General features: G+C 37.0%; 1 long non-coding RNA gene across 1 annotated transcript in view; it reads right to left on the bottom strand.

Moving 5' to 3' along the window:
- The window catches only part of LOC118527723 (uncharacterized), a 33,681-nt gene extending 20,710 nt beyond the window's left edge, over positions 1-12,971 (bottom strand). Inside the window, exon 1 of the long non-coding RNA XR_013445903.1 lies at positions 12,906-12,971. This is a non-coding gene — a long non-coding RNA (uncharacterized LOC118527723). The remainder of the gene's footprint in view (positions 1-12,905) is intronic.
- Between the last annotated feature and the right edge of the window lie 226 nt (positions 12,972-13,197).

Genomic DNA, 13,197 nt, shown 5'->3' with positions numbered 1-13,197 from the left:
AGTGATATTGTAATTTCCTGTGCAAAAGAATGACTGAGATCTGCAAGTGGGGAACTCGGAAATGGAAACATTAAATTGTCACAAACAAGGAACGCCAATAAAGAAGAGAAAGTTGTTACCATAGAGATGAATGAGCCAATTCATCTAACTTTTGCACTAAAGTACCTGTTTTTTTTTGTTTTTTTTTTTAGATTTTTTTTTTTTTTTTTTTTTTTTTTGAGACAGAGAGAATGAGAGAGAGAGAGCACATGAGAGGGGGGAGGGTCAGAGGCAGAAGCAGGCTCCTCGCTGAGCAGGGAGCCCGATGCGGGACTTGATCCCAGGACTCCAGGATCATGACCTGAGCCGAAGGCAGTCGCTTAACCAACTGAGCCACCCAGGCGCCCTGTTTTTTTTTTTTAATTGATATCACTTGGTCCTAAATAAGCCAAATATCACAAAGTCACAGCTTCATATTAACTAAATATAGTAACTTAAAAACTAGATACCTGAATAATTCAGCATTCTTTTGAAAAGTGCAAACAAGGGTTCACTTTCCTAATTCTATTAAGTAGATATCACTGTGAATTTTTTTTATTTAAATTCAATTTAGTTAACTACACTGTATTATTAGTTTTAGGGATAGAATTAATAAAATAAGATAAAAACCATGAAAACCAAGAAAAATGATCCCAGGTGGAAATTTAGTGGTGGATACCATAAAAAGGAAGCAAAACCATAAGAGACTCTTAACTGTGGGGAACAACCTGAAGGTTGCTGGAGGGGTAACTGGGTGATGGGCATTAAGGAGGGAACGTGATGTACTGAGCACTGGGTGTTATATGCAAATGATGAATAACGGAACACTACATCTGAAACTAATGATACACTATATGTTAACTAATTGAACTTAAGTAAGTTAAAATAAAATTTAAAAAAAAGATAGGACTAATTTCTATGGCCATTTAAATTCTGACCATCTATAAAGATGTAAAGTCAATTCCTGCACCTTCATCTTACATGCTACTGGAGGAGTGACCGAAGCAGGAAGTACCAAGTGAAGGTCTAGCAAACCCATCTCTGCTTGCTTCCTTGCTTATTATAATGTGTTACTCATTCCTTGAGATATCCACCACTAAATTTCCATCTGGGATCATTTTTATTCTTCTTGGGGAACGTTCTTCATATATATTTTTGAACTGATACCATTAGCTCAGTTTTTGTGTTCCAGAAAACAATCTTTAATTTTATGTTTAATATCTGAAAATTTGAGAATGTATTTCAAGCATCAAGAAATTTTACATATGTGTGTATCTATCTGTCTATCATCTATCTATCATCTATCTATCTATCATCATCTCTCCATACACACATTTGCAGGTAGTTCCTTCATACAAGGACATTCCTCTGTATAACTATAGTACAAATACCACACACCTCAGGTTTAGCATTCACAGAACACTGTTTGTTGTTGTTTGTTTGTTTTAATACTAAGTCCATAATAACATTTTCCCAAGTGACAGATGAAAGTGATGACTGGAAGAGCAGATATATTTTCCATTTTCATAATGTAAAACTCAATATATATCAATAAAATGTACTTTCCTACTTTTACTGCTTTCACCGTCACATTTTTTCCACTTGTCTGCATGCATGGAAAGGTGTGTTTTATTCTATTTTTAGTACGTTTTTCTACTTCTCTTTTCATTTCCCATGTTTCTGTCAAGTGTTCTACTGATATACACATATCCATAGCTCTTATATTTTACTTATGTGATACTTAATGTGTTCTTTTTTGTTCTTAACCAGTCAGTTTTCTTCAACTTCTCTTAACAGTAGTAGTACAAAGAGGACTCATATCAGAAATTGTAATACTGCTAGTATATAACAAGCATTGATTTTTAAAACTATTTTCATACTAATATTTTATACCTTTAGCTCATTCCCTTAGTCTTCTGCCACTTAGTATGCCAGCTTTATTTTTTTTCTCACTTCTCAATTCTAGCGATTTAGCATACAGTACAATATTAGTTTCAGTTGTAGAATTTAGTCATTCATCACTTACATACAACACCTGGTACTCATCACAAATGCACTCTTGAATCCCCATCACCTATTTAAACCATTACCCCACCAACCTTCCCTTGGTAACATCAGTCTGTTCTTTATAGGTAAGAGTCATGTTTCTTGGATTACCTCTTTTTCCCCCCATGACAATTTGTTTTCTTAAATTCCACAGATGAGTGAAATCATATACTATTTGTTATTCTCTCAATGACTTATTTTGCTTAGCATAATACTCTCTAGCTCTATCCATGTCCTTGCAAATGGCAACATTTCATTCTTTTTTATGGCTCAGTAATATTCCATTGCATATACATATACCAACTCTTCTTTAGCCATTCATCAGTCAATGCACACTATGGCTGTTTCCACTATAAATACTGGGGTGCATGTATCCCTTCAAACTAGTATTTTTATATTCTTTGGACAAATACCTAGTAGTGCAATTGCTGGGTTGTAGGGTAGTTCTCTTTTTAAATTTTGAGGAACCTCCATACGTTTTCCACAGTGGCTGCACCACATTCCATCCCCACCAAGAGTGTAGGAGGGATCCCCTTTCTCTGCATCCTTGCCCACACCTGTTGCTTCTTGTATAGTTATTTTTTAGCCATTCTGAGTGGTATGAAATGATATCTCATTTCAGATTTGATTTATATTTTCCTGATGAAGAATAATGTTGAGCAACTCTTCATGTGTCTGTTGACCATCTGTATGTCTACTTTGGAAAAATGTCTATTCATGTCTCCTACCCAATTTTTAATTGGATTATTCCTTTTCATGGTGTTAAATTGCACAAGTTCTTTGTGCATAATAAAGATAATATAAATATAATAAAGATAATGATATTCTCTTTGGATAATAACCCTTTATCACATTTGTCATTTGCAATTATCTTCTCCCATTCTGTAGGTTGCCTTTTAGTTTTGTTTATGTCACAATGCAGAGCTTTTTATTTTGATGAAGTCCCAATAGTTTATTTTTGCCTTTGTTTTCCTTGCCTCAGGAAACATATATAGTAAGAAGTTGCTATTGGCTGATGTCAAAGGGATTACTACCTGTGTTCTTCTCTAGGATTTTAGTGGTTTCCAGCCTCACATTTAGGTCTTTAATCATTTTGATTTTACTTTTGTGTATGGTGTAAGAAAGTGGTCTAGTTTCATTCTGTTTGTTTGTTGTTGTCCAGTTTTCCGAACACTATTTTTGAAAAGACTGTATTTGTTTTCATTGGATATTCTTTCCTGCTTTGTGGAAGATTAATTGCCCATATAGTTGGGGGCTCATTTCTGGATTTCCTATTCTATCCCATTGATCTATGTTTTTGTTTTGTGCCAGTACCATACTGTCTTGATCACTATAGCTTTGTAATTGAGCTTGAAGTCTGGAATCATGATGCCTATAGCTTTGCTTTCTTTTTCAAGATTTCTTTTGCTATTTGGGGTGCTTTGTGACTTCATACAAATTTTAGGTTTGTTAGAGATCTGTGAAAAATTCTGGTGGCAATTTGATAGAGATTGTGTTAAATGTGTAGATTGCTTTGGGTAATACAGGCATTTTAACAATATTTGTACTTCAAATCCAGGAGCATGGAATATTCTTCCATTTCTTTGTGTCCTCTTCAATTTCTTTCATAAGTGTTCTATAGTTTCCAGAGCACAGACCTTTTGGTTAGGTTTATTCCTATGTACTTTATGGTTTTTGCTGCAATTGTAAATGGGATTGATTCCTTGATTTCTCTTTTTGCTGCTTCATTAGTGGTATATGGAATTGCAACAGATTTTTGTACTTTGATCTTGTATCCTTTGCTGAATTCATTTATCAGTTCTAGCATTTTTTGGGGGGGTTGAGTCTTTTGGTATTTCTATATAGGGTATAATTGTCACTTACAAATAGTGAAAGTTTGACTTCTTCCCTGCCAATCTGGATATCTTGTATTTCTTTTTGTTGTCTGATTGCTGAGGCTAGGACTTCCTGTACTATGTTAAATAATAGTGGTGAGAGTGGACATCCTTGTTTTGTTACTGGCTGTAGAGGAAAAGCTCTTTGTTTTTACCCAAAGAGGATGATATTAGCTATGGTTTTCTCATATATGGCCTTTATTAAGTTGTGGCATGTTCCCTCAAACCCTACTTTGTTGAGGGTTTTTATAATGAATGGGTGTTGTACTTTGTCAAATTTTTTTTTTTCTGAGTCTATTGAAAGGATCACATGGTTCTTATTCTTTTATTAATGTGGTGTATCTCACTGATTAATTTGCAAATATTGAAACACTTTTGGAACTCAGGAATAAATCACACTTGATCATGGTGAATAATCCTTTTAATTTACTGTTGGATTCAATTTGCTAGTATTTTGTTGAGATTCTTTAAAAGATTTTATTTATTAATTTGAGAGAGAGAAAGAGATCATAAGCAGGGGGAGGAGCAGAGGGAGAGGGAGAAGCAGACTCCCCACTGAGCAGGGAGCCCAACACGGGGTGCGATCCCAGGAGCCTGAGATCATTAGCTGAAGGCAAACGTTTAAGCAACTGAGCCACCCAGGTGCCCTATGAGAATTTTTGCATCCATGTTAATTGGGGATATTGGCCTGTAGTTCTCCTTTTTAGTCGGGTCTTTGTCTAGGTTTGTAATCAAGGTAATGCTAGCCTCATGAGTGAATTTGGAAGTTTTCCTACCATTTTTATTTTTTTGGACAGTTTGAGAGAATAGGTATTAAATCTTCTTAATTTTATTAAACATTTTATTTATTTATTTGACAGAGAGATAGAGAGAGAGCACAAGTAGGCAGAGAGACAGGGAGAAGCAGACTCTCCACTGAGCAGGGAGCCCGACGTTGGGCTCGATCCCTGGGATCATGACCTGAGCTGAAGGCAGCCACTTAACCGACTGAGCCACCCAGGTGCCCCCTTCTTTAAATATTTGGTAGAACTCCCCTGTGAATCCTTCTGGCCCAGGACTTCTGTTTCTTGAGAAGTTTTTGATTTACTTTTTCAATTTCTTTGCTATCAGTCTGCTCAAGTTTTCTATTTCTTCCTATTTCAGTTTTGGTAATGTATTTTTCTAGGAACTTATCTAATTCTTCCACATTGTCCATTTTGTTGGCATATAATATTTCATAATATTCTCTTATAATTGTTTGTATTTCTGGGGTGTTTGTTGTTACTTCCCCTCTCTCATTTATGATTTTATTTGGGTCCTTCCTTTTACTCTTTCATAAGTCTAGCTAAAAATTTATCAATTTTATTAATTTTTTCAAAGAACCAACTCCTTGTTTCATTGATCTGTTCTTTCTTTTGTTTTTGTTTTTTTTTTTTAGCTTCTATATAATTTCTGCTCTAATTTTTATTGTTTCCCTTCTTCTGTTGGCTTTAGGTTTTGTTTTTCTTTTTTGAGTTCCTCTATGTATAAGATCAGGTTGTTTGAGAATTTTCTTGCTTCTTGAGGTAGGCCTGTACTGCTGTATACTTCCCTCTTAGGACTGCTTTTGCTGTATCACAAAGATTTTGGACCACAGTGTTTTCATTTTCATTTGTTTCGATTTATTTTTTTAAATTTTGTCTTTGATTTCCTGCTTGACCCATTAATTCCTTAGTAGCATGTTGTTTAACCACCATGTGTTTTTGGTCTTTCAAAACTTTTTCTGGTGCTTAACTTCAAGTTTCATAGCATTGTGGTCAGAAAATATGCATGGTATGATCTCATTCTTTTTGTACTTGTTGAAGCCTAGTTGGTGACGACTGTGATGTATTCTGGAGAATATCCCATGGGCATGCAAAAAGAATGAGTATTCTGCAGCTTTAGAATGACATGTTCTGAATATATCTGTTAAGTCCATATGGTCCAGTATGTCATTCAAAGCCATTGTGTCCTTATTGATTTTCTGCTCAGATGATCTGTCCATTGATATAACTGGATGTTAAAGATCCCTCCTATTGTTGTACTATTATGAATGAGTTTCTTTATGCTTGTTATTAATTATTTTACATATTTGAGTGTTCCCAAGTTGGGGGTATAAATATTTACAATTGTTAGGTTTTCTTATTGGATAGTTCCCTTTATTACGACATAGTGCCCTTCTTCATCTCTTTTTACAGTTTTTTGTTTAAAATCTAGTTTGGTACAAGTATCACTACTCTAGCTTTCTTTTGATGTCAGTTTGCAAGATCAATGTTTCTCTATCCCCCCTCACTTTCAATGTAGCAGTTGTCTTTAGGTCTAAAATGAGTCTCTTGTAGGCAGCATATAGATGAGTCTTCTTTTGTTGTTGTCATTTTGTTTTTATCCATTCTGACATCTTATGTCTTTTGATTGGAGCAATTTAGTCCATTTACATTCAGAGTAATTATTAATAGATATAAACTTAGTGCCATTTTATTACTTTTTTTTAATTGTTTCTGGAGATTTTCTCTCTTCCTTTCTAGTCTTTGTCACTTTTCATCTTTCCTTTCCACTCAAAGACTCCCCTTTAACATTTCTTGCAGGGTTGGTTTAGTTGTCACAAACTCCTTTAGTTTTTGTTTTTCTGGGAAACTCTATCTCTTTTTCTATTCTGAATGACAGCCTTGTTGGATAGAGTATTCTTGGCTGCAGATTTTTTTTCCCCATTCAGCACATTGAATATATCTTACCACTCACTTCTGGCTTGCCAAATTTCCTTGGAGAGGTCTACAGCTAGACTTACGGGTCTTCCCTTGTAAGTCAGGGACTGCTTTTGTCTTGTTGACTTTAGGATATTTCGTTGTCACCATATTTTACAAATTTAACAATATGTCTTGGTATTGGCTTGCTTTTGTTGATTTTGATGGGAGTTCTCTGTTCCCCGTGGATCTTGATATCTGTTTCCTTCCCCAGATATGGGAAGGTTCCACTTTTATTTTTTATTATTTTATTAAAGTTTTATTATTTTTCAAATAAATTTTCTGCCCCCTTTTCTCTCTTCTTTTTCTGGGACTCCTGTGATAGGAATGTTAGTATGTTTGATGTGCCACCTGTGTTCCCTAAGTCAATTCTCCTGTTCCATAACTCTTCTTTTTCTTTTTTGTTCTGCTTCATTTTATCTTCTATATCACTTTTATTTTATTTATTTATACTTCATTATCACTTCTATATCACCTTTATCTTCTATATCACTTATTCCTTCCTCTTTTTCTTCCATCCTTGTGCTCATTGCATCCAGTCTGTTTTGAATCTGTTATTTTATTTTTAATTTCAGACTTTTTTTTTTTTAATTCTTTTATCTCTTCAGTAAGAGAGTCCCTGTAGTCTCCCATTCTCTCTAACCCAGTGAGTATACTTATGATTGTTGCTTTAAATTCTCCATCAGGCATATTACTTATATCTGTTTCAATTAATCTATGCCCATGACCTTATATTGTTCTTCCATTTGGGATGTATTCATCCATCTTGGCATTTGACTAAGTCTCCGTCTTCTTCTCTGTGTTAGAAAAGCCTGTTATGTTTCTTGCTCCTATGTGCAATGGCTTTATGAAGAAGAGGTCATACAGTGTCCAGGGCATGTGCTTCAGGGTGTGTCTCTGGTGAGTCCTGGTGCACTCTGCTATTGTATTGGCTGTTCTGTCCTTCAGGCCCATCTTCTGCTGAGGCTCTCCTTGTCTGCAGTAGGGAGTGTTTAGACCTTGGCTAGAGTGTGCTGAGTTTTAACTAGGTGTGCTCTGGTCTGCTTATTAAATGAGACCTGATTTTACTTCCACTAGAACTGAATCCTTGCAGAAATCTCTGGTTGGGAGATGTGGTGTGTGCAGGGGTTTCCACTGGTCTTCTAGGGAAGGGACCCACTGTGCTGGGGCTTAGGCACACTTTCCCCAGAAAAGCAGTACCAGCAGAGCACAGGGGGGCAGGACTTGATGTAATCAGGTTAGCAATCCAGTGTTGGTGTGGTGCTGTTTACTGAAGCTAGTTTATGCTGAAGGCAGGGGAGGGGAGGTCGGGGAGGTAAAAGAAGCCAGCTCCTTTGTCCAGGGAGAGGCGTCTCTGTGCCTGCTGCTCTTAGGGAAGTACTTCCAGAAGAGCAAAAAATCTCTCCCTGTGTGTCCCATGCATTTTTCAGATCTCCATTTTCACACTGTCTCCAGGCTGTTTGCCTGCCAGGAGCAGCACGGCGCACCTTGGACTCTATCCCAGTCAAGCCTGCTGATCCTTAAAACTCCAAACTTTAGGGATGTGCTGTGGTGGGGTCCTGTGCTGATCTTCTGGAGAGGGTCTTGACACACTGGAATTGATGCAAATTTAACTGAGAAGGGCAGTTGCATCAGAGTGAGTGGCCTGGGACCTGCAGCAATCAAGCCAGTATCAGGGTTAGCTTCCCTCAGCAGGTGTTTCTGCATCTATGCTGAGGGGGATGGGAGGGAAATGGTGCTGGTAGGCTCCTTTGTCTCAGAGAGGCATCTCTCTGAATGCCACCTCTCAAAGATGTGCTCCAGGAAGAGTGAACAATGCCTCCCCTGTAAGCCTTAGGCACTTCTCAGGGCCATCCACCCCTGGGTTGCTTGCCTGCCTTCTCTCCATGAGCAGGGCAGCACCCTCAGGGCTCTATCCCAGCCAATCCCACTGACCTTTAAAACTCCAGGCTTTAAGCCCATCTGGTTACAAGAACTCACAAAAATCAGCCCCTCTCATTTTCCCAGCCAATGACTTTGTGGAAATGGTCTCCTCATGTGTTCCTCTGTGGATTCTACTCTCCCTTACCTGTCTCCACAAATATGGTTCCCTCCCTTCCACAGCACCTGGAATCCATCTTTCCCCAAACCACATCACGACACTTCCTATGTTCTACAATGTGGCTTCTTCACCCCTTTTAGTTGTTGAGTTTGTCCTGTCAGTCTTCAGGTTGATTTATGGAGTATTTGGAATGATTTGATAGTTATCTAGTTGTGTTGGTGGGAGAAGGTGAGCCTAGTCCTCCTATTCCACTGCCATCTTCTCTTCCTAAAAAACAGACTCTTAAAAACAGAGAACAAACTGGTGGTTACAAGATGGGTGGGGAGATGAGTGCAATTGATAAAGGGGATTAAGAATACACTTATCTTGATCAGCACTGAGAAATGTATAGAATTGTTGAATCATTATATTGTGTACCTGAAACTAATATAACACTGTATGTTAATTATACACGAAAATCAATCAATCAAGTACTCAACATCATTAATCATCCAGGAAATCATATCAAAATCACAGTGAGATGTTGTCTTACACCTGTTAGGATGACTAAAATAAAAAAATAAAAAATACATTAAAAAAATAAGAAATAACTATTGGCAAGGATGAAGAGAAAAGGCAACCCTCGTGCACTGTTGGTGGGAATTAAATTGGGGAAGCCACTATGGATATAGTATGGAGGTTCCTCAAAAAATTCAAAATAGAAATACGATATGTCCCATTAATCCCACTACGGGATATTTACCCAAAGAACATAAAAAACACTATTTCACAAGGTATAGATACCTCTTAAGTTTGTAGCAGCATTATTTACAATAGTCAAGATATAGAAGCAACTCAAGTGCCCACTGATAGATAAACGATAAGGATGTGGTGTACATACAATAGAATATTTTTAGGCATAAAAAAGAATGAGATCTTGCCATTTGAAAAACATGGATGGATTTAGTGTATATCATACTAAGGAAATAAGTTAGAAGAGAGAGACAAATATCATATGATTTCATTTATATGTGGAATCTAAAAAAACAACAACAAAGCAAAACAAAACCCAAAAATAAATGAACAAAGAAACAAACAAAAACCAAACTGTTAAAAACAGAGAACAAACTGGTGGTTGCCAGAGGTAAGGTGGGGGTGGGGACGGGTAAAATAGATAAAAAAGATTAATATTTACAAACTTCCAGTACAGAGATACTGTACTTAAAATGAGTAAGTCATGGGGGTATAAAGTACAACATAGGAAATGTAGTCAACAATACTGTAATAACATTGTATGGTGACAGACAATGACTATACTTATTGTGGTGAGCACTGAGTGATGTGTGGAATTGTTGCATCACTATGTTGTACTCTTGAAACTCGTAAAGCATTGTATGTTAATTATACTTCAATTAAAATTAATAAAATAATCATAAAAAATGAAACAGTAAAACCTTAAAAAACAAATTGGGACTAACTCAAGTGGAACTGCTTAATATCTCTCTCCCATTGTATTCCAGGGCCAGTGTGTGGACATGGTATACTCCTTGTCTTTAATGCTGCTGAGAATATTTTTCTCCTACTCCATTTTGAAAACATCTTTAAAGTTTCATATTAAGAGGGCGCCTGGGTGGCTCAGTCAGTTAAGCGACTGCCTTTGGCTCAGGTCATGATCCTGGAGTCCCTGGATCGAGTCCCACATCGGGCTCCCTGCTCGGCAGGGAGTCTGCTTCTCCCTCTGACCCTCCCCCCTCTCATGTGCTGTCTCTCTCATTCTCTCTCTCTCAAATAAATAAATAAAATCTTTAAAAAAAAAAAAAGTTTCATATTAAGGAAGTACAAACTAACTCATCCCTCACTGAAACTATTCACTTAACAACTGGCTACTTTACTTTATAGATGACACCAGGATAATGTGTTTTTTTTTTTTTTTTCAAATTTAAGTCTGCCATTTGGCCTCATCCATTTGGCAATCCATCTAGACATCTTGTTATCAGGTTTTTGACTCTTTTCTGTAATGTCTTTTCTGTTTTTTACCTCATTTGTCTTTGGCCATATTTTGGACTTTGTTGTCATCCATAATGGAACCGTGTCTTTTTTTTTAAGATTTTATTTATTTATTTGACAGAGAGAGACATAGCGAGAGAGGGGACACAAGCATGGGGGAGTGGGAGAGGGAGAAGCAGGCTTCCTGCTGAGCAGGGAGCCCAATGTGGGGCTTGATCCCAGGACCCTGGGACCATGACCTGAGCCGAAGGCAGACACTTAACCTACTGAGCCACCTAGGCACCCCAGGAGCCATGTCTTATTTACTAATTTGGTTAGCCAAACTACAAAATATCACATTCTATCAATCCCTATGGGTTAAATAACTATGACAACAGCAGTTTTAAATTTTAACTTACATCTCATTGTTTGCTCTTTACAATTTGAGACTCTAACAACTGTCACTCCTTTGCCCTTATCTCCAACTATGATGACAGAGCTAAGCCTCAACCCAAAGTCAACCTGCCTTCCATCATATTGCATCAGAGTCCAAACAACAGATGAGTGATCTTAAACAAAAGTACACAAACAGGTAGGAAAGGGTCACAATAAGTTGATCATATCCTACTCCCTAGACACTTAATTTTGATGCCAAATCCACCTCTGTCTTTAGTTCATTGTCAATTCCAATTTCCAAAAGGAGTATGAAATGCCTTTGCCATTTTGTTGAAACCCTATCCTCACTCTTGCATTAAAAAGAGCTGACAGCATTATCTCAGAATTGAAAGATGAAATGTAATCCACATAAGTTCCCAGGTTACATCTGGCACATTATCTTGCCTCCATTTCTTTAAATGCTCATCAGATTGCAATGATCCTCTTTCCCTCTTACAGTAAATACTTTTCCTATTGAATCTGGATATCTCCACATTTTCCCTAGTTCCCTTCCTTTTTAGTCTCAGGCTATCAGTGATCACTTTGTGTACTACATCCAGATTTCTGTTCACTATTGGATACTTAACACAAGTGTTTAAACTCACCTACACAATAAAATCTTCCATCTAACGAAAACACACATACTTGTTGAACATCACACCTTTTCTCACCTCTTCACAAATGTGTTTCTGGGTAATTTTTTGCATGTATAATTGCTTCCAATTCTTTACAAAACAGTTTTCCTCTCCCACTGCCACTAATATGGTATGCACCTTCCCCAGACCAAAGAATCCACCCTTTCCAGGAAAACAGTAAATCTGTGTGGAGAACTTTTATGGAAAATTCTTAATCCTCACTTTCCACACTTAATACCTCTTCCTTCTGAGACCTCTCATCCCTCAGAAGAGTCTGCTTAACCATCTTATAAATGTCCTCCCACCTCTTATCCCCCCACCCCCTTTTCTTTTTTTGGTTCTTCTTCCACTTAAAATTTATGTTCTGAATTCCCCTGTGCTTGCTCATTTATTTATTTGTGTTTACACTCTCTTGTTGAAAAATAGTATTTATCCCTATTTTCAAATATCACCTATATGTTAAAATCTTGCAAAATTTTAACTGTAGATTAGCCACAACTCTAAGCTCCAGAACCATATAGCCAATTGTCCACTTGATATCATTCCTTCGAAGTCTCTCATATGTGTATAAATACTTTTTTTCTCTCAATATGCAGAGCCTAGGACTTTTATTACCAGTAGATGTGCCCAAAAATGCTAAATGGAGTCTTTCTGGTTGAAACGAAAGGATGACAAAATGAAAGGATGATAGTAACTCTAAATCATATGAAGCTATAAATATCTCTAATAAAGAGAAACATAAAATACAGTATTATAATTTTGGTATTTAACTCTAGTTATTATTTATTATGACTTAAAATGGAAACACATTAAAATAATTTTAAATCTATGTTAAATATAAGTCAGCATTGTGGTGGCATTAGATGTACCTCCTTCACACCCCTCTTTTTATTAACAATAATGAAACATTCATACAGAGACATACTCTGTGGAAGTGGTTGGATCCAGTACTAAACTCCAAGGGATGTGGGAGAAGTCTCACCCACCTGTGCATCTGCTTACAGGTAGACAGACCTAGCTATAGGTGTTAGTAAGAGCAAGATTCACCAAACCTGCCCCAAACACTCTCAGATGTATCTGGGAAAATACTAGAGACTGCTGACTTGGACAGACACCCATGGATAAGAAAGAATTTGTAGCCATACAAACTCACCAAGGGGAGACTCCAGAATGCCAATGGAGCAACATCACCCTGATACCAAAGCCAAATAAGGACACTACAAGAAAAATAAAACTATAAGCCCATGTCCTTGATGAATATAGATGCCAAAGGAACAAATGGAGACCCAAGAAATAAACTCCCACGTATACAGTCAACTAATATTTGACAAGGGAACCAAGAAAACTAAATGGAGAAAGGATAGTCTCTTCGACAAATGGTGGTGGGAAAACTGGATAGCCATATATACAGAAAAATGAATTTGTACCTCTATCTTCTATCACTC

Source organism: Halichoerus grypus, chromosome 2 (genome assembly GCF_964656455.1).
Source record: "Halichoerus grypus chromosome 2, mHalGry1.hap1.1, whole genome shotgun sequence".
NCBI classification, from domain to species: domain Eukaryota; kingdom Metazoa; phylum Chordata; class Mammalia; order Carnivora; family Phocidae; genus Halichoerus; species Halichoerus grypus.
This window is presented reverse-complemented; position numbering and strand designations above follow the sequence as displayed.